Source organism: Lipotes vexillifer, unplaced genomic scaffold (genome assembly GCF_000442215.2).
Source record: "Lipotes vexillifer unplaced genomic scaffold, Lipotes_vexillifer_v1.1 scaffold920, whole genome shotgun sequence".
Lineage (NCBI taxonomy): Eukaryota > Metazoa > Chordata > Mammalia > Artiodactyla > Lipotidae > Lipotes > Lipotes vexillifer.
This window is the reverse complement of record NW_006783413.1, coordinates 1455945-1477556: the sequence shown is the minus strand read 5'-3', so window position 1 is coordinate 1477556 and position 21612 is coordinate 1455945. Positions and strand designations below refer to the sequence as shown.

General features: G+C 40.8%; 1 protein-coding gene across 2 annotated transcripts in view; it reads left to right on the top strand.

Moving 5' to 3' along the window:
- The first annotated feature begins 10560 nt into the window (after window positions 1–10560).
- The window catches only part of RNF38 (ring finger protein 38), a 56275-nt gene continuing 45223 nt past the window's right edge, over window positions 10561–21612 (top strand). The window contains exons 1-2 of one of the 2 annotated variants that reach the window (XM_007455992.1): window positions 10561–10582; window positions 11165–11267. The gene's annotated coding sequence lies outside the window, so the exon portion shown is untranslated. Of the gene's footprint in view, window positions 10583–11164; window positions 11268–18066; window positions 18217–21612 lie in introns of those variants that run through there. The other variant, XM_007455993.1, reaches the window with a different exon arrangement.

Sequence of the window (21612 nt, the reverse complement as noted above, 5' to 3'; positions counted from 1 at the left end):
TGCTGTTTTTTCATGAGTGTGCAGTCTAACTGGGAGAGGCAAACAATAAAAATAAACATAACGCATAAGTAATATAGTATGCTACAATAAGCACAATGGATTAAAGAAACGTACAGCAGAATAAGTGGGATGAGGACCACCAAGAGTTGGATGTTACAGATTGCAGCTTTGAATAGGATCATTAGACATCATTCTGGGGAGCAGAGTGGTGGATAGGACAAGAATCAGATCTCTGTGTTTGTAGCAGCTTCTGACTTGTTTCTTTCTATAATAAATAGGTATTGGTTTTGCAAAAGCAGCAACAAAACCTGCTGCCTGATATATGCCACTTGGATAGGTATGTGTGTTCTCTCTCTCTCTCTCTGAGAATTGAAGGGATTATAGAGCACAGCTAATTCAACCCTCTTTTTAAAATAAACTTGCAAGCTGTGACCCCAGTGGAAGAAGAGACTTGTTCAGGAGTCACCCTGGAGTGCTGCAGCTAGATCACATCTTCTGTCCCTGATACAAGCCATGTAAAGTAATTGTCTAGCTATTCTGAGCACATTGTCAAAACACATATTGATGCTTTGCTTATTATCCTCACTTAGCTTTCAGGCATGGTCCATTTCTCAGATTTGGGAACAAAAGTTGATTTTTCTTAAACGTTGTCTGAATTTTAACTAATTCATGTGTGATGTGGGTGGAACCAAGGAGAAAAGGGGCCAGTCCATTTGTCGAACCTCCATTCTACAACCTTGGAAGTGGTGGCAAGCCCCCAAATTCCATGGTTTGGCTTGTTTTCCAACTTAAGTTTCTCTGCTGCTATACATCGGCTTGTCACTTACAGTGCGGGAAGGAGCTGTTTCCAGCTCTGAGGTTTACTGTTAACTACTGTGAGTTACATACTCTCATGTTCAGTTTATACTGGGCATAGCAAATGACACAAAGCCCTCCAGCAGTATTTTTATATTCATTCACAATGTCATACCCCATAATTTCCAGGTAGCAAACACTTATTATATATCAATATTTGAGTACCTACTATGAACTAAGCATTGTTCTAGGCATTGGGGACAGTGTATTGAACAAAACAGACAGGAATCTTTACTCTTATGGAACTTGCTCTCTGTAAGTGGGTTAGGGAGATGGCAAGACATAAATAGAGATACTGTTCATTTGTGTTATGAAGAATAATAAATCAGGTAAGGGATATAGGAGTATTGGGAGAAGATTGCCTTCTAAACACCCTTTGAAATAGGGGCTGTTTTATCCCCCTTTGTAGGTGAGGAATGTGAGGCATAGATTAAGTAGTTTCCCCAAGGTTACCCAGTTAGTAAGTAGTAAAGCTGTGATTCAAACACAAGCTACCTAATTCCAGAGTCTGTACTTGACCATCTGAAGAAATCTGTTCCTAATGTAGCTTTACCCACTCAACTCTGACATGCTCAGGGGAAAATATCTTCAAGTGGAGAAGGCCCTGGAGAATCACAGTGAACCAAGTCACTTGGCAGGTAATCTTTGCCTGTCAGTTTTTTCTTGCCCAGCTCCTTTTGGCCTCCATTGTGATTCATGACTATTTGTTACTCCAGGCTTCTCCAACCTGACACCCCTGCCCTGATTCATACTCAGAAATCTGTGCTTCTTTATAAGAAACCTCACATTGTGTGTTGCTGTATTGCACTGATCAAATGTGATGGTTATGTAGAAGCAGTTTAAAAGTATAAAGAATAACACAAAAATGTGATTGTGATATAGCATATTTATGTTTCACCTAGATATTGAAGTTAACCTAAATCAGCTAATGTCACCTTGGGACTATTAAGTAGTCATCTTCACAGTGAGAACAAGCTTGACATGGGGGAATAGATCTGTCCTGAGAATGAGATAAAACATTGAACAATATGATAAAAGGAGACTATTCCTTCAGGTGAGATGAATTAATTTGTAGCCTCAATGGTACACTCTTCCTTAGTGGCCTGGTAATACTTCTGGGAAGTCTGGCCATTTGAGAGAGGGAAATGGAGAGTTCTTTCTAAACTGCATGTGAATGGCTCCTCAGAGCAGAAGTCTTTTCTGGACAAAACTTCCTTTTGCTAGCCTTCAGTTCCTTTGTCATGGAAGACGGTACCAATCTGATTTGTGTACAGGTATTCGCACACAGACTGCTTTCAGAATGATGGGAAATGTGCTATACTGGTTTTTCTTCCATGACTATATACTTCCTTTTATCTTAATTTTTTAAGTTTTTAGTTTTTTTTTAAATTACATGTTGATTGTAAAAAGATATGCAGCACTACCTTCAATCCCTCTCCCCAGAAGTAACAGCAATTGGAATTTTAGTATTAACTGGATTTTTTAAAGTTATATTTGTGTAAAATATTTTTCATCTTTTCAAACAGTGGTTTTTAGTATATTCAAAGAGTTGTTCATCTATCTCTACTATCTAATTTTAGAACACTTATCACCACCACCCCCCAAAAAACCTATACCCATTAACAATCACTCCCCATTATTCCTTCCCGCCAGCTCCTGGCAACCACTAATCTTTCTGTCTCTATGGATTTGCCTGTTCTACACATTTCGTATAAATGGAATCACACGATATGTGGCCTTTTGTGTCTGGCTTCTCTCACTTAGCATGATGATTTCATGGGTTTGTCTATGTTGTAGCATAAATCAGTACTTCATTCCTTTTTATGGGTGAATAATATTCCATTGTGTGGATCTAGCACATTTTGTTTATCAATTCCCCAGTTAATGGATATTTGTTTCCATGCTCTGGTTATTGTGAATAACACTGCTGTGAACATTTGCCTGTGAGTGTGTTTTTGTTTTCACATGATTTTAACAATTTGAGGATCTGCCCAACTTTTCCAAAGTGGCTGCACCATTTTGCATTCCAACAAATGATTGAGGGTTCCAGTTTCTTCACATACTTGCCAATACTTTTTTCCTGGTTGTCTTTTATAAACTGATTGATTGCTGCTTTGGTTCTTCGTTGCTATGTGTGGCTTTCTCTAGTTGCAGCGAGCAGGGGCTACTCTTCGTTGCGGTGCATGGGCTTCTCATTGCGGTGGCTTCTCTTGTTGTGGAGCATGGGCTATAGGCACGCGGGCTTCAGTAGTTGTGGCACACAGGCTCAGTAGTTGTGGCTCGCGGGCTCTAGAGTGCAGGCTCAGTAGTTGTGGCACACAGGCTTAGTTGCTCTGTGGCATGTGGGATCTTCCTGGACCAGGGCTCGAACCCGTGTCCCCTGCATTAGCCAGTGGATTCTTAACCACTGCGCCACCAGGGAAGCCCCTGGTTGTCTTTTAAATTACAGCCACTGTAGTGAGTGTGAAGTGGCATCTTATTGTGGTTTTAATTTGCATTTCTCTAGTGACTAACTATGCTGAGTATCTTTTTATATGTTTATTGGCCATTCCTAAATCTTCTCTGGTCAGTTAAAAAATGTCAGTTAAAGGTCCTTTTATTGTTCTTGCCCCTTGTGCTTAAAAAATCTCCCTATGCCTCGTATTATTATTTTATTTATTTATTTATTTACTTATTTATTGCTTGCTTGCTGCGTTGGGTCTTCATTGCTGCACGCGGGCTTTCTCTAGTTGCGGTGAGCGGGGGCTACTCTTCGTCGTGCTTCTCATTGCTGTGGCTTCTCTTTGTTGTGGAGCATAGGCTCTAGGCATGAGGGCTGCAGTAGTTGTGGCTTGCGGGCTCTAGAGCCTGCGCAGGCTCAGTAGTTGTGGCACACACGCTTAGTTGCTCTGCGGCATGTGGGATCTTCCCGGACCAGGGCTCAAACCTGTGTCCCCTGCATTGGCAGGCGGATTCTTAACCACTGGACCACCAGGGAAGTCCATATGCCTCGTATTATATCGTTACATGTGTTCCATTAGGGAAATGTGGGGAAATAGAATATGTCATAAGTAAACATACCATCTTTCAATAGATAACACTCATAACATGCATTTTTTTTCTTCAAATTTTTCTTTGCATTCTCTGCATGGTTAAAACAAAACTAAAGCACTGATTATCTATGGCTGTGTAATTAATTATCCTAAAACTCAGTGGTGCAAAGCATATCTTTTGGTATCTTTCATGGTTCTGGGGTTTCCTGTGCTCAGCTAGGTGGGCTCTTGCTTGGAATTTCTCATGCAGTTGCAGTCAGATGGTGGCTAATGTTGGAGTCATCTCGATGTCTTCACTCACATGTCTGATGGTTGATGCTGGTTGTCAGCTGGGACTTCAGCTGGGGCCCTCAGCCTGAGCACCTATATGTAGCATGGGCTTCCTCACAGTATGGCAGCTTTGATTCTAAGAGTGACTGTCCCAAGAGGACCACACAGGTGCTGTATGGCCTCTTATGACCTAACTTCAGAAGTCACAAAGCTTCACTTCCACCATAGTTACAGGCCTGCCCAAATTCAAGAGGAGGGAGCATCAATCCTACCACTGGGAAGGAATGTCTACATAATAAGAAGAGAATGAAGGATGGGAGAACATATCATGGCCATATTGAAAAATATAATCTGCACATTATATATACATGAAACATCAGTTAAAAAGTCTACATAATGTTCCACCATAAGGGTACATGGTAATTTATTTAACTTGTCTTCAGTTGTGGAGCTTTAGGTCATTTTTTTAAAATTGTGCATTTACTCATTCAGCAAATATTTATAAGTGCCTACTATGTGGCAGGGATAATTGAGTCACCAGAGTACCATGGTGAAAAGACTGACAAAGAAGGTCCTTGTTCTTTGGGTGCTTATTTTTTGTGGATGAGACAGAAAATGAACTGTATATGTAAACCAGTAAATAATCAGATACTCTTAAGTACTGTGCAAGTAATTGGGCGGTTGGCTACTCTAGATTAGGTGTTAGGGAATGCCTTTAAGAAGATGACACTTAAGCTAAGATCTGACAGATGGAAAAGAACAAATCGAGAAAATCTGGACCATAGGAGAACATGCTGGGAGAGGAAACATCTAGTGCAAAGGCCATAAGGCTAGAAATGGAAACAAACAGAAGGAAAGCTGATGTGCACAAGTAAGGTGGATGAGGGTGGAAGTGGTGGTATGAGATGAGGTTGAAGGGGTAGGTACAGACTAGATCAAGTGGATCTTGGTAAGCCAGGGAAAGAAGTTTCAATTCTGCGTATTATGGAAGCCTTTTGGAAGGTTTTAAGCAAAGGAGTGATGTTATATTTTTTTTAATATCCCTTTTCCTATTGTGATAAGAATTTTTAAAAATTGTGATAAAATCTGCGATATAAAATTTACCATCTTAACCATTTTTAGGTGTACAGTTCAGTAGTGTTAATAAGTACATTCACATCATACAACCAATCTGTAGAACTCTTTTATGTTGCAAAATGGAAACTATATCCGTTAAACAATAATTCACTCTCTTCTCCCCCCAACCCTTGGCAGTCGCCCTTTACTTTCTGTCTCTGAATTTGAGTGCTCTGTGTACCTCATACAAGTGAAGTCATGTAATAGTTGTCTTTTTGTGACTGACTTAGCATAATGTTGTCAAAGTTCATCCATGTTGTAGCATGCCTCAGAACTTCCTTCCCTTTAAAGGCTGAATAATATTCCATTGTATGTGTATAATACATTTTGTTTATTCATCCATGGATGGCCACTTGGGTTGCTTCCACGTTTTGGCTATTGTGAATAATGCTGCTGGAACATAGGTGCACAAATATCTCTTTTAGACCCTGCTTTCAACTCTTGGGTATATGCCTAGAAGTGGAATTGCTAGATCAGTTCTTTCTTTCTTTCTTTCTTTTCTATTTTTAATGTTTTGAGGAACCACTATTTTGTTTTCCAAAGTGACTGCACCATTTTACATTCCCATCAGGAGTGCACAAGGATTCCAGTTTTTCCACATCCTTGTCACCACTTGTTGTTTTCTGTTTTTACTTGTTTTGTTTAATAGTAGCCATCCTAATGAGTATGAGGTAGTATCTCATTGTGGTTTTGATTTGCATTTCCCTCCTGACTAGTGATGTTGAACATATTTTCATGTGCTTACTGGACATTTATACATCTTTGGAGAAGTGTCTATTTCAGTGCTTTGCCCATTTTATAATCAGGTTTTGGATTTTGTTTGTAGTTCTTTATATATTCTGGATATTAACCTCTTATCAGACATGATTTGGAAATACTCTCTATTCTGTAGGTTGCCTTTTCATTTTGAAGTAATCCAATTTATCTCTTTTTTTCTCTTGTTGCCTGTGAGTTTCAGAATGAGATCTTCCTTATATATGTCCTAAGATTATAATTGTTTTTCTTTTGTTAGAAATAAGGAAAAGGGACTTCCCTGGTAGTCTAATTGGCTAAGACTCCGTGCTTCCAATGCAGGGGGCATGGGTTCGATCCCTTGTCGGGGAACTAAGATCTCACATGCTGCTCGGTGTGGCAAAAAAAAAAAAGAAAAGAAAAGAAATAAGGAAAAGACAAAATCTGACAAGAAATCCATAACTACTAAAGAAATCTAATTCTAAGTTCAGATAGCTAACCAGCAAATTCTACCAAACATTTAAAAGAGGCATAACACCAATCTTATAGAAACTCTTGTAGAGAATAGAAAAAGAGAATACTCTGTGATTCATTTTCTGAGGCTAGCATAATATCTAACAAAACTTGATAAGGACATTACAAAAAATGGAAAATAACAGCTAATCTCACTTAAGAACACAGATGTAAAAATTCTAAGCAAAATATTAGCAAACCAAATCCAACAATATATAAAGAGTAGTGCAGTATGACATGATTTTATTAGGAATGTAAACTTAGTTTAACCTCCAAAAAACAATCGAGGTAATTCACCCAATAACAGAAAATCCATGATTATCTCATATACAGAAAATTTTGATGAAATTAAATATCCATTTTATGATAAACTTTTAACAAATTTGAAATAAGAAAGAACTCCCTTGATTTGCTAAAGGAATCTACAGAAAACCTACGGCCAACATCATACTTAATGGTGAAATGTTGGAAGCTTTCCAGTTTGTTTGTTTGTTTGTTTGTCTTTGCTGTATGCAGGCCTCTCACTGTTGTGGCCTCTCCCGTTGCGGAGCACAGGCTCTGGACGCGCAGGCTCAGCGGCCATGGCTCACGGGCCCAGCCGTTCCGTGGCATGTGGGATCTTCCCGGACCGGGGCATGAACCCTTGTCCCCTGCATTGGCAGGTGGACTCTCAACCACTGCGCCACCTGGGAAGCCCAGCTTTCCAGTTTTGGAATAAGATGAAGATGCATGCTCTCACTGTATCTATTTAGCATTGTACTGGAGGTCCTAGCAAGTGCAGACAAGAGGAAAACACATTGGAAAGAAAGAAATTGAACAGTCATTTTCTGCCAACAGGACTGTGTATGTAGAAAACTGAAAAAAAATTAACAAAACTATTAGAATTAATAATTATATATAAAACCTAGAATAGACCCTAGAACAAATGTGCAAGACCTCTACAGAAAACTGTGAAGCATTATTGAAAAAATCAACAACTCCGGTAAACAGAAGGGTTCATCTTACTTACAGATTGAAGATTCAATATTGTAAAGATATCAATACCACCTAATTTATCTCTGGATCCCATGCTGCCCAATAAAAAAATCTCAGCTGTCATTCCCATGTGTTAGACTGGTAGGGCACCAGGGTAGACAATCCCAGTGACCAGATACATTTGAAGGAACTGCAATATTTTCCTCTTTGGTAAGCAACATACTGGTATATTTTTATTTTAGAAGTTGAGGGGACTTAAATGACTTAGGTACCCCAGGAAGAAGTTTTTAGTAGGCATTCACAGTTTTCATTTCTGTCGTGAAAACGAATTTTAAAGGGCAGTCTTGGAGTCAGAATTCTCAGAAGTTCTTGCTACAAGCAACTACTATTCGCACAAGTGCTGTACTGTCCCCTAGCCACACGTGACTATTTAAACAATCCTGGTTAATGCATTAGTTGCACTAGCCCCATTTCAGGTGCTCACTCAGTAGCTATATGTATGTAGCTAATGGCTACCTTTTGGATGCTGCAGATGTTGAACATTTCCATCATTGCAGAAAGATCCTTTGGACACCTCTCCAACAAGGCTTCCCACCTTTTTGGACCAACACCAAGTAGAATTTTAGGTGGACTGGGGTTGAGCCACTGCTCTGGTATAATTTACTTCCTGCCACATTAGGTGGTCAGTGGCCCACCTTAAAACGTAACCCATTCATCAGGTGTTTATTAGCAGGGTACCAGATTTTCTGGTTAAGAAAATCAACTAGAAAAGAAATTGCAGTACAGATTTCCAACGATTCAACCTTGAGGTGTGGGAGCATTGTTTACATGTAGACAGACTTCTTAGGTGAAGCCTTCAGATCCCAGTTAACTAAGATCTCAGCCATTTGAGAAGGGCTCCCAAAGAGTGCCTGACAAAGGATTGGCTGAAGCCCAGGGGGAATTCACATAAGCTTAAGGGTTAGGAACCCTGGAGGACTGTAATAGATATTTGCTGCTGAAATTCAGCACTTGAGGAACCTGACTCTTAGGATTGGACAGCTTCCAAATGGTAATTTCCCTCCCTGTTCCCAATTTTTGTCTCTATTTCCCCCTCTCATTACATAGCCCATGCCCAAGTAAACAAGAAAAGCTGTTTCAGGGTGGTCTGTATTACGTAAGGAAGCTTGTATAGCTGAGATTCTGTTGGAAGATCTGTAATGCTAGGTGAATCCACAGCAGTAAAGGGGGTATTGTGGGGGATCCAGATGTTAGAAGTGGATTACATTGGATGCACCTAAAGGTGTGGTTGGGATTTATGACTCTGTACTGTGAAATGGGGGGGAGGGGGCGGGAAACCTTAAAAGTTTGGATGTAATCATCTTCAAATTGGCTGCTTTGGAAGACTGGCAGAGAGGGCTTTGGGAGAAGAGTCAGCTAGATAACTGGGCTACATATGGGGGTGTGGGGCTGGGGGAGGGGACTTGTTCATGGGGGCCAGTTATCTCATTCTAGCCTCTTTTTGTCCAGGAGTTGTAAAAACCTGTGATGTTATTGCTGGAACTTTGAATTCAGCAGTTGCTAAGCACCTGCTGTTATATTTCAGGCTGTAGGTTTAGACCTTAGGGTTACAGAGTCAAAACAGGTCGCCCATTGTGATATGGGAGACAGATGTTCACAAATAATTACCCTTTCGTGTTATTCATATCAATGCATAGAGGTTCAGAGGGTCCTGGAACATCATTTTAGTCTGGTTCCCTAATTTTCTACAGGAGGCAGCTGAGGCCCACAGCAGGAAGGAGACTGGTTTAAGTAATGCCAAAAGAACCAGAACCTGGGCTTTTTGATGATTGGACTGAAATATGATCACCATCCTTGAAGACATAATTCCTATCTGCTTAAAACCTACTTCTTCGATACTGTCTCCTTGACTGCCCTCTTTTCCTCCGATACCATTTAAACTATTTTGTCCTTGTATTTATTGCACTTTTATGGAAGATCTTACTTCCTCTTTTAGATCTCGAACGTGATTAGGACAGGCACCATGCCAGCTTCGGTCTTCGTACCTATCTCATTTCCTGTCCTCAGCACAATATGAATAACTGTTTAATTGAGCCTTACAGTAGGACAAGTTGGGTTTGAACCTGCCTCTCCATTGAGACACCTTGGCCAAAGACACCTTGGCCAAATCACCTCTCTCTACGTCAATAAAAATTCCTAACATTTGGGCCACATGAATACATACTATATTGGGAATTTGAGTGAGGTTAATTACTGTTTGATGGCTGAGTTTTGGAGGCGGCACGCACGGACTTGCAGCAACACTTGGGGAGAAATATATAGAACTCGTAAGCTCGGCCCGCCCGCGGCCCGGCATAGCGGCAGCCTTTCCGGGCGCCAGGCGCGGGGGGCGGGGCGGGGCTGCGCAGGGGTGCGGCGCGACGGCTCTGTTGCCGGAACTAGTCCGAGTCGCGCGCCTGGACGAGCGCAGCCCGCCCCGCCCCCTCCCCCCGCGGGTGGAAACAAAGGGGGCTCCGCGCGCGGAGATAAGCCAAGGGGGAAAGGGGCGGAGCGACTGGCGGTCTCGCGCCCTGGGATCGCGAGGTTTGTTCAGGAGAGGGGGCGGGGTGGGGTGGGAGCGACCCAGACCCGAGAAGTGGGAGGGCCGCGTGCTCGCGCATCTTGCGGCCTGGCGGTGGGGGGTGTCGCTTGCGCGCGCAGCGCAGGGTACTGCGCCGGCGCGTCCGGTCAGTGAGCACCGGGGAGGGGCGCAGCGGGGCGGGGCCCCCTCGTGCAGCGGTGCGGGGTCGTGCGGCGGCCGGGGCGGTTAGGGCGCGGGGGCCGAGAGGATGGAGCCCCCGAGGCGTTAGACGACTTTTGTCAGCTCTGGGCGTGCAGCCGTCGTTTCTTGGCGCGGCCCGTGTGATGGTGCCGGGAGGAAGGAAGCGCCGTGATAGCGCGTCGGTCGGAGCTCGGGTTCCAGGGTTGAGAAGGCCCGGGAACAGGATCTGGCGAGCTGGCCGCTGGCTGGACGAGCGGTCACAATAGGAGGCGGTGGCCCAGCGAGGAGCCGCGGGAGTAGCCCCGCAGGGCGGAGCCTTCCCTTGCAGGTACTGGCTGCCGCAGCCGTTGGTTCCCGCACGAGGGCGGGACGGGCCGAGCCTTGGGCCGTTGGGAGCCTGCGGGGCCGCGCTAAAGATGAGGTTGCTTGGTGTTCAGCGGGGCGCGGCCGGGCCGCCCGGCGCTCTTTGTTCCCAAGGCAGCGGCGAGGAGGTGCGGGCACAGCCCTCGGGAGCGCCGGCCCGCCGCGTCTGGCAGATGGCTTCGCTCTTTCGCTCCCTCCCTTTTTGCCCAGGCGCAGGTGAAATGATGTCACTCAGGGCAACGCAGAACCCAGTCAGAAGGATCCTGTCTCCGCGGGTTTCTGAACAGGTTGCGTTTTGTTCTCGGGATGGGAATTCTTCCTTTCAGGCCTGAAGAATGGAAGAGGTTGGTTTTGAGCCGAGAGTTTTCCCAAGTATCGAGGGCCAAAGAGAGTAAAGTTTTCGTTTACGTGTGTAGGACTTGTAAGACCTTGTTTTTTCTTTATGCTGCAAAAATGATGTATACTCTTAACATTAAAAGTTGGGTATGTTCTTGCACCGTAAATAGAAACGAATAATGTAATATTGAATTGCCTTTTTTATTACGAGGCGCACTTAATATACGAAAATTTAAGTGTATGCAAATCATTCACAGTCGTTTATTACCTTAGAATTGCAGGCCTTTTTGGATACTATTTGGCTTCGATTGCAGGTACTGTTGTTAACACAATTACCTCAAAATTCCTTTAAGTAGGTAGCAGCCCTGGTAACTAGTCTAAATTTTTTTTAAAAAAATCCATTCTCAAAACTTAATGAGGATCTAGGGACAGTTGGGATCAAAGTAAAATTGTTTCTGTCTTCCATTGGAAGAAATAGGGCTTCTATAGAAGTAACAATACAAGACCAAATATAGGGGTCAGATCAGTTGCATTGTAGCTGGCATGTATTCAGTACTTGCAGTAAATAGATGAAAACTACTAACTGGATTTTTAAGTAGGAATTGTATCATTTAATGTACTCCAGCTCTTGCTGGCTCATGAATGTATTGGCATAGTATATTTCACTTTTGAAAACCTATTAAACCTTAAATCTATTCATTGTAGGGGTTCAATTTTAAGTTGATATTTGTAATTTTTTGTATGGCTTGTTTCTAAAAGACTTGGTAGCCTTGAGAGGCTATAGTTGAATAAATTTTGCCACAAATTTGCCACATGCTCCTCAGGTCCTCATCTGTAAAATATGAGAGTTGGATTTAAATGTTCTCTGTGGTCCCTCCACTTCTGATATCTTCTGTGACTCTGGAAGGTAGTGTGTTTCTGTACTTGTTGAGTTTTATCTACTCATTCAATTTTTGTAGCTAAACTTAAGTTGGAAGTTATTAATCTGAGTAAATATTGAGAATTTTCTGTACTAGAGCAACCTGATTTTTGAGCAAGGGTGGACAGAGGATGGCACAGTTAGACATAATTGAATATGTTAGCATCATAATGTGGAGTGTAGACCTGTTGTGTCTCTGCAGTTGCTTTGGATGAGGCTTTTAGTTACATCGCTAGACTATTTATTTTTGGCTGTGTTGGGTCATCGTTACTGCGTGCAGGCTTTCTCTAGTTGTGGCGAGCAGGGGCTACTCTTTGCGGTGCACACACAGGCTTCTCATTACCGTGACTTCTCTTGTTGCAGAGCACGGGCTCTAGGCGCGCGGGCTTCAGTAATTGTGGCATGCGGGCTCAATAGTTGTGGCGCACGGGCTTAGTTGCTCCGTGGCATGGGGGATCTTCCCGGACCAGGGCTCGAACCTGTGCCCCCTGCATAGGCAGGCGGATTCTTAACCACTGCGTCACCAGGGAAGCCCCGGTAAGGTAGTTCTTGATTAGTTCTGTGATTGTTGTGTAGTCTGGGTCTAGTCACTAGTTTTCTGGTTGTTTTCCTGCTAACCACATATATCAGGCATCTGTTTTCATGTCGGTTCATCTTTGGTTAAATCATAGTTTGCTTTATGTTTTCTCTCGACAGAGTGTATGGATTGTAAACACATATTTGAACGCTATAGTTGTAGTCTAGTTAATTTGTTCAGTAAATGTTAGATTCCTAACATCACGTTGTCTATCTGTAGATCAAGCAAATGCTTGAACTCTATAATGAATTAACGAGTGAGATTTGAGCAAGTAGACAAAGGGGGGCATGTACACAGTCTTATTTTTCCCCCAGCTCTTCTGTCATTTCATGTTCCTTTTTTTTTTTTTCATGTTCGTTTTAAAAAGATCTGAACACCTTTCCTTCTCTCCTCTATGTTAGGGGACCCTGTTTTCCTCATTTATTCCTGTTGAATTTGTCCCTCCCTAGACTGAATCTCTTTGAGGGCAAGAAATAATTCTTTTTGTTTTTACAGCATCTAGCACATGGTAGAAATGCAATAAGTATTTGAATTAATTGTGACTTTTATTTAGTAAGACTTACAAAGGACTCAGTGACACTTCATCTTTTCAAATGTGTGTATGTGTGTGTATATATGTATAAATTTTTTATTGATTTGGACTGGTCATGGTCTAGATATTTTCCAAATCCATGTAATTCTTAAGAGATAAATCTTGAAAGGATGGTTTAGAGCAATCTACTTTGAGGTTACCAGCATAAGTAAAATGATTTTAGACATAGTTCCTTGAGGGGAAAATAATCCTTGTGCATGCAAATCTGGATTGTAGAAGTGAAGGAAAGAAAAATTTATTAAAAGAGTGTGTAAATCTTAACTTTTCCTAACCTTTATGTTCACCTGCTCAGTACATGTAATGGTTAGAGACTTCCTTAGTTGCACGTGCCTCCCTTCCCGCCTTTCCCATTAATTTGTTGGACTGTGGGGTGAGAAAGGAGGGTGGAGCCTTTCAGCTGTTTTCACCAGCCCTGGTTCTGCTCTGTTCCCAGAAAGACATGGGCCCAGTTTGTTGTTTGCCTTAACTCAAGAATGGGAATAATAGTTTATTTTAAAAAGAGAGTGTCCTATTGCTGGACAGTAATGATCCTTCCCCGGTAAGTAGTACCAGTTCTTGAATGGTTTAATGACTGCATAATAGTCCGCCAAGCACACATACCATAATCTCACTTAAATACTTATTTGTTAAACATTTAGGTTACTTCTAGTTCCCTTTTAAATTGTTGCTGTAATGTGATGGACATATTTGTGCTTATGACTTTTCTCATATTTTGGAATATAATCTCAGAATTTGTCAGGTGAAAGATCAATGATTCGAACTGTTAAGTTGTTAATGAAATCTCCTTGATTACTTTCCAGGAGATTAATATTTCCCATGATGGAAGCAGTGAGAATATTTGGATTTTTAGATAATTTGGATTCGACCTCTTCATTTTTTAGGTACCCAGACTTGGACCTAGAGGAGTAAGGCACTTGTTGGAGTCAACGTTGACCAAGCACCTAACTCATCATTTTTTGTTTTTGTTTTTTTCCCTTTGTCTGTTAGCCTATGATTTGAGTGCCTTTGAGTAGATGGTATGCAGCTTTTGTAACAGTGAACAATTTTTTTTCTGGAGAGTAATGTGGCCATTTTGGACAAGGCCATTTGGCCTTTTGAGCAATTTATTTTGTGGAAAGTACATTATCTAATACTGGCCTAGAGATCATACACCTGTATATCCTCTACTTCACTTATATGAGAAAAATGTAAATGAAGGAAGCTGTCATCAGAAGTGATTTTGGAGGAAGCAAGTTCTGGGACAATATGTAGACCTAAGTCCAATGTTATTTTTAACACAATAACTGCAACAATTTGCCACAGTAACAATAATACTACACTCTAACACAAAGGTTAAATTGTTGGTTATATTATGGTTACCAAGACAGGGAAAGGCCACATTAAACAGAAGATGTCCTTAAAATAGTAATGTGTTCTTGCTTAAAAGGTTAAACTGTTTTCTATAATTCTAGTCTTGTGAAACAGAAAACAGTTATGCTGGGTGAATTAGTCATATAGTTATATGTAAATAAACATTAGAAATGAGAAATGTAGGGAGTGGCAGATTCAGTCCCATCTCAGGAATGTTTTCATGGCAGGACTTTTTAAATATAGGTGCATCCTGAGAGAAGGCTGAAGTTACCATGTCCTTGTAATGCTCAGCAGTTGGTAGGTTAGGGAAAAATAGAACTATTGATTTTCAGATATAGTATAATCTCAGTAATCTTAACAGAGGGAGAGTTAGGGAAGTAGTGGAAGTCAGAAACAAGTTACAAGGAAGCATTTATTTTTAAATGCTTAAAATAGCTTTAAATAGGTATTGTGGAATAGTTGTTCCTTACTAATCCAACTAGATAGATTATAAAGAAGAATGTTACTTTTAAAATTCTTCAGTTAGAAGGTGGTTTAGTGGGTTGAGTCTGAACCTTAGAGCCAGATAGACTTGGCTTCAAATTATGGCTCTGGTATTTATGAGATGTTTCACTTTAAGCAAGTTGGTTAACCCTAACTTGCAGTATGTAAAGATCAGAAAGCCCAGTTTGGTTCCTGGCATGAAGTTTACTATTACCAGATTGAGGTTTTAAAAACTGCTGTATTGCTTAGATAAAAAGTCATCTTTCATAATTAAACTAATACAGCTAGAATTTTGGAGAAGAAACTCCTTGAGTGTGGCACAACAGTTTTTATTCTGTTATGTACATGTATGTTATGTTAGTTTTCTATTGTGTGTAACAAATAACCACAAATTTAGTAGCTTAAAACACAAATCTGTTATCCCACAGTTTCCATGGATCGAAGTCCTGGTATGGGTTAGCTGTAGAGTCTTCTGTTCAGGGTCTTATTTGGCTGGAGCTGTGATTTTTATTAGAGACTTGATGGCCTCTTCCAAGCTCACTGTTGTTGGTGTAATGTGGTTCTTGTGATTATAGGGCTGAGGTTCCCCCATTTTCTTGCTAGCTGTCAACTGGTGACCATTCTCAGTTCCTAGGTGCCCTCAGGTCTCTACCACATGGCCCCCTTCATATGACTTCTCAGAACCTAGCAGCTTAGTCTATAAGGTTGGCAGGAGAATCTCTTTAGGAAAGGCTCAACTTTTCTTTTGAGAGCTGTCTCTCATTAAGTCAGGCCTACCCAAGGTAATCTCCCCTTTGATTAACTTAAAATTCAGTGACTTGGAATCTTAATTATATTTGAAAATCCCTTCACCTCTGTGAAAGGGTTTGTGTAATTTAGGTCATATAATTTAACCTAATCATGGGAATGAAATTCACCATATTTACAGTCCTACCCACACACCAGGGAGGGATGGATTATACAGGAGATATACACCAGAGCTGGGAATCTTGGACACCATGTTAGAATTCTCTCTTCCCTTCTCTCCCCCTACTCCACCCCCCGCCCCGCCACTTCCCCCTGCAAGGACCAGGGTTTGCCAGTTTTTTACTTACATATTACTGAAATCTGTTTTCCCAGCCAGCTCTTGTACTAGCAGTTTGTAAGACTGCTTTAGGTATGATAGTTGAAGGTAGATGGCCTTGTTAAAACACTCTTCAAATGTACTTATTGTGCAGAGTGTAAGCTTAAGATTGCAGAAAGAAAATGAAGCCTACATCAAGGAACAGACCATTTTGAGAGAGGAGAGAACTGCGTTAAAGTGGTAAAAGCACTCCTTACATTAAATGAGTCAGGAATGTGAAACTACTTCTTCCTTTGAAATATTTTCTACTCTTGCCCTCAGATAAACCCAGGGCTCCTACCTCTATTCTGATTTTTGCCTGTATTATGGCATTTAAAACATTATCCTGTAGTTGGCTGCTTGCATCTTTCTTTTTAAAACTACAATAAGCTCCTTGAGGGTGGGATCCATGTTTTATTTTCTTTTCTAACATAACTCTTTGCTTATAAGAGGCAGTGAGTAAATATTCCTTGATTCAGTCATTCATATTTCATCACAGTGGTAAAGGGTATTGGCACATTCATGTTTATAGTACAGAGAAAAGCTTTAGTTCATGTCCAAAACATTTTGTGGAGCAGTACTAATGAATTCTAAAGTTACTGCCCTCAAGTTTTTTGCTTTCAATCAATCCTAGGAAGGTCTTTGGAAGTAATTTTACTGTTAGCAACAGGCCTGGTCATTTATCTGTTTACCAGGCTCATAGCAAACCAGAAACAAAAATTTATAAAGGGGCTAAAGAAGGTTATTATAGCAGGATTATTCATGTAATTAGCATGCCACTTTCTGATCTGTCTCTGCCTTCCTCTCTGGCTACTTCCTTACTGACCAGTTACACTGAACTTTTTGTAGTTTCTTGACTACACTGTTAGCAATTACCTCTCCAAAGCACCAGTATGGACCATTATCACAGAAAGATACTTTTTTTTTTTTTTTTTTTGCGGTACGTGGGCCTCTCACTGTTGTGGCTTCTCCCGTTGAGGAGCACCGGCTCTGGATGCGCAGGCTCAGCGGCCATGGGTCACGGGCCCAGCCGCTCCACGGCATGTGGGATCTTCCCGGACCGGGGCACGAACCCCTGTTCCCTGCATTGGCAGGTGGACTCTCAACCACTGTGCCACCAGGGAAGCCCAAAAGATACTTTTTTATACAGTGATTTGCTTTTGTTTCTTTTTTATAGCATATACTTCTTGAAGGTATGAAATCATAACTATCTTTTGTTTTTATTGCCTGTCACAGAATAGACACTTAACATGGAATGAGTGCAGCAATGAAACTAAAAGCAAGACAGCCTCAAAGCACATGGTCTTTAGTGTAGGAACAAGCGGGTACATAAACCTTAACTCCCAAAGGCAGTTCACGCCACAGCACAGTGGAACAGGTGATACTCATGATGTCAGTGATCAAAAATGCTACAGATTAAGTATACTTACATATGAGTTTAAGGGGATTAACTAACAATCTAGTCAAGCATTTAAAACATGCAGTCATTTACTTTGAGGCTTATGATCTTGTCCTTTATTCATTAGGGAGGTTGCTAGGTTTGTGTTGAATAGAGCTGAGATCTCCACAATGAAAATCTTGTTTTCTATACTTGGGATCACTACAGAAATTTTGCCATAGATGTTCTGAAATCTCTCTTCCCTTGCATGATCATTTGGAATGTTAGCTTAAAAAGAGAATGAAAAATTAATCATCGCCAGGTAGACACTAATCTTTCTGTACTTAAGTGATTTTTTACTTCAGGTTTTCTTGACATGAAGTCTTATCTGTCGATTAGGGTTTCAGAATTAATGCCAACAGAAAAGATATCAATAGATACTATGTGGGAAACATAGGAAAGACTTTGCGTTCTTGAGCAGTGCTATTTTGCCTTTAAAGAAAGTTTTTATAAGAGAGATCCATTGCCAGAGGCAACCTTTGTCATCCTTCTATTTGTTTTGATGTTTAAGATTAATTTTTTATTTCTTTTCAGTCTCTGCTAACAAAATCATCAGATACCTAGAAAATCCAGACTGTCCTTCATAGGCATGATTCTCCACATTGGTGCAGCTAGCCATGAACTATCCTTTTCTTCTCCCTCTTTTTCCCAGATATCTCCCGGGGCCAATTCAGCACCTCTACCTGGCCATCCTAACAAGGTGATTTGTGAAAGGGTGAGACTTCAGAGCCTGTTCCCTCTCCTCCCAAGTGATCAGAACACTACCATTCAAGAGGATGCTCACTTCAAAGCTTTCTTCCAGGTTCTTATATATTTACCCTTTCCCTTCATAGGGCTGAAAGCCACAAGATACATTCTAGGTTGTTTCTAGGAAGGCTTGAGACAGAATTCTCAGAATCTTCTTACTTCTTATTTTCTATTATATGTGGGAATAAGTATTCTTCTTAGAGGGCATCTTTAACATAACTTTTTCAGCCAGCTTTTCTGAAAAATGTTTGTCTTGTCTTGAGCTGCTGTTACTATTTGACCACTTAATATTCTTGTTTTTTTATCTTTTGGTCTTAATCACTTGTCCTAATAGGTCTAGTTCTGTAGGAAGGTAGAAGATATTACAGAATATGTGAAATTGTATAGGGAAGGAAAAATGGAAGCATGTAAGGTATTTTTTAAAGTCATCACTACTTATTTGCTTAACATCCAGAGTTTGATAGTAATGCATATTTCAAAGAGAAAACATGGTTACTTGCCTTCTGTGACTTTTTATACCTGTAGGTAAAATATGTTTAAAAATTTGGTTACATACAAAATGAAAACAAATTAAGGTATGAATGGATTTAAACTGTCATTAGGTTATTAACAATACTAGGATGTGCTCACATAAATCATTGGCTACTACATTTACAATCCATTATTCCTAGAGAAGCAAGTTTTAGTAATGGAATTTGTTATTACCACAAAGGAAACTAAGTTACAGAATTGCTTTTGTGTACTAGGGTTGTGGGCCAAGTCATGTAATTGTACATGTGTATATAAACCTGAGGTAGTGAGAGTTGCTAATCAAATCTAGGACTTTTGGATAGAGCTAGCTCATTTTCTGTTTGTGTGGGAGTGACAGGTTGGGACTTGGGACTAGTTCTGAAAGAGAAATGCTTGTGACACATTAAATTGGAGGTGTAGGATTTCTGAGGGTAGGTGTTTAGGTGATCTAGGGCTCTTTAATCTGCTTTCTTTGTTAATATTTGTGCCAGGTTCTCTGTTTTGTGTGTATTGTCTCCTTTTGTTTTTAACCGTCATAATAAACTAGTCCTGGATGGTTTTCTAGATGAAGAAATAGGCTCAGAGAATCTCGCTGAGATGCCCAATTGCATATCTAGTTATTGGCAGAACAGAAATTCAAATCCAACTTTTGCTGTTTCTTGTCTACTATATCATACCAGCTTTGGATGTTAACAGATAATTCTGTAAACACAGTTCAGTGCATGTTAAGAGACATCATCTGTATTAAATTGAATGGCATATTGACTGCCATTTTGGATACAGCATTAGCTTGCAAGAGCTTGATCTTTAACAATAGACCAATATAGCTAAGGAAGAAATTGACTTTGTACCTTCGCTACTGCTACTAATAAACAGTAATTTGACACTCCTGTGTTCTCCAGACCTCCTTTGAGTCTTTAAGCATTAACTCAATATTAACTTTAAACCCAAAGAGTAGCTGCCAAATGCAATAGATTAAACCCATGTTTTGGGACTTCCCTGGTGGCACAGTGGTTAAGAATCTGCCTGCCGATGCAGAGGACACGGGTTCAAGCCCTGATCCATGCCTACATGCCACAGAGCAACTAAGCCCGTGTGCCACAACTACTGAAGCCTGCGCGCCTAGAGCCTATGCTCCGCAACAAGAAAAGCCACCGCAATGAGAAGCCCGCGCACCGCAACAAAGTAGCCCCCGCTCGCTGCAACTAAAGACCTAAGCAACCATAAATATATAAATTAATTAGTTTTTTAAAAAAAGAATTAAACCCATGTTTTGAAAATAAAACCAAAAAGTTAGACCCAGTTCCATTTGGATGTTGCAGAAAGGTGAAAGGTGTTACTGTTAAGTTTTTATTTATACTCCTAATTTAACTTAAATCTTACTTTTCTCTAACTTTAGAATAAGGCCCTCAATGTACTTTGCTCCCAAGAGAGACTGGAGATTTTCTTTGCCCACTTATTACCCTACCACTGTTCCACATGAAGCAAAGTAAATCCTTCTCACATCCCCTTCGAGATATTGTCAGATACCTTCAACAAATTCTGGTACCATGATTGGGTGTGATTTCTTAGTTCCAGTTATGGTTCTCATCCTTATAAAACTTAGTTGCCATGTAAAAACGAGAACCTATGCAGCCACATCATATCCTCAGAAAGTTATTCCCTTAATGCAGTTTTCTCTCGGCTTTCCTCCAAATTCCTTTCCTCCCAACTCTTTCTGCTTTTCCTTCCCCCTTGACTCCATCCATTCTAAACAGACTCACCTACCTCTTCCATTTTTTTCTTAAAGCACCCTCTCCACTTCCATATTGTAGCTGAAACTAGTCTCTTTTATGAGGACATCATTTTCCCTGTAGCCTTTTCTAAGGGTAAAGAAATTACTGCTTTTTCCTGCTCCAAAGCATGGGATTGGGTATGTAGCTAGTAGGTAGGATGGTCATAGAGGTGAAGGAAAGTGTTGATGCTCTCCTGGATCCTCGTTTTTAATCACTAGTCGTCTTTGAACAAAAAGCTCATCCTAGTATTTTTTTTTTGCGGTACGCGGGCTTCACACTGTTCTGGCCCCTCCCGCCACGGAGCACAGGCTCCGGACGCGCAGGCCCAGCGGCCGAAACCCCACGGGCCCAGCCGCTTCGCGGCATGCGGGATCCTCCCGGGCTGGGGCACGAACCCGCGTCCCCTGCATCGGCAGGCGGACTCCCAACCACTGCGTCACCAGGGAAGCCCCTCATCCTGTTTTTGATCTCTTTTTTCATCTCCACTACTTACCAAGTTTGTGTCACTGTCCTTGTTTATTAAAGACTTTTGCACTTTGCTGCTTTTTACTTGCTTGTTTTTCTAGTCAAAATCTTTCAAATTTTGCATGTTTTTTAATTTTAAAAATTACGAAATATTTCATATATGCAGGTTATAAAATATAATGAAGACATATGTAAAAGTTTTTAAAAAACCACCATCTAGCTTAAGAAATCAACTATTGCCAATGTTTTTGAAGCTTCCATATTATATTCAGGTGCTGTCCCAAACCTGTGCCTTAGGTAAACCTCTGTTGAATTTTGTGTTCAGTATCTCTTTGCTTTTCTGCGTGGTTTTTACTACATATAGTATACCTCAGTACTATACTATTTAGTTTCTGAACTTAATGTAAATGGTATCATACTTTGTGTATTTTTGCCATTTTGAAATTCATCCATATTGATGCATGTGGCTGTGTCCTGTAGATTCATTTTCCTGCTTTTAGCGTTGCATTTATATGAATGTACTGTACTATAGTTTATCCCTTCTCTTTTTGATGGACGTTTGGGTAGTCTCCAGTTTTCTATTATTATTATTAGAAACAGTGTTTCCATGAATATTCTTGTATGTTTCCTGGTGTACATTTAGTTGGTATTTTAATGTTCCTTTAAAAATGATGGCTTTGTGTATTTCTTGCTCTTTTTTT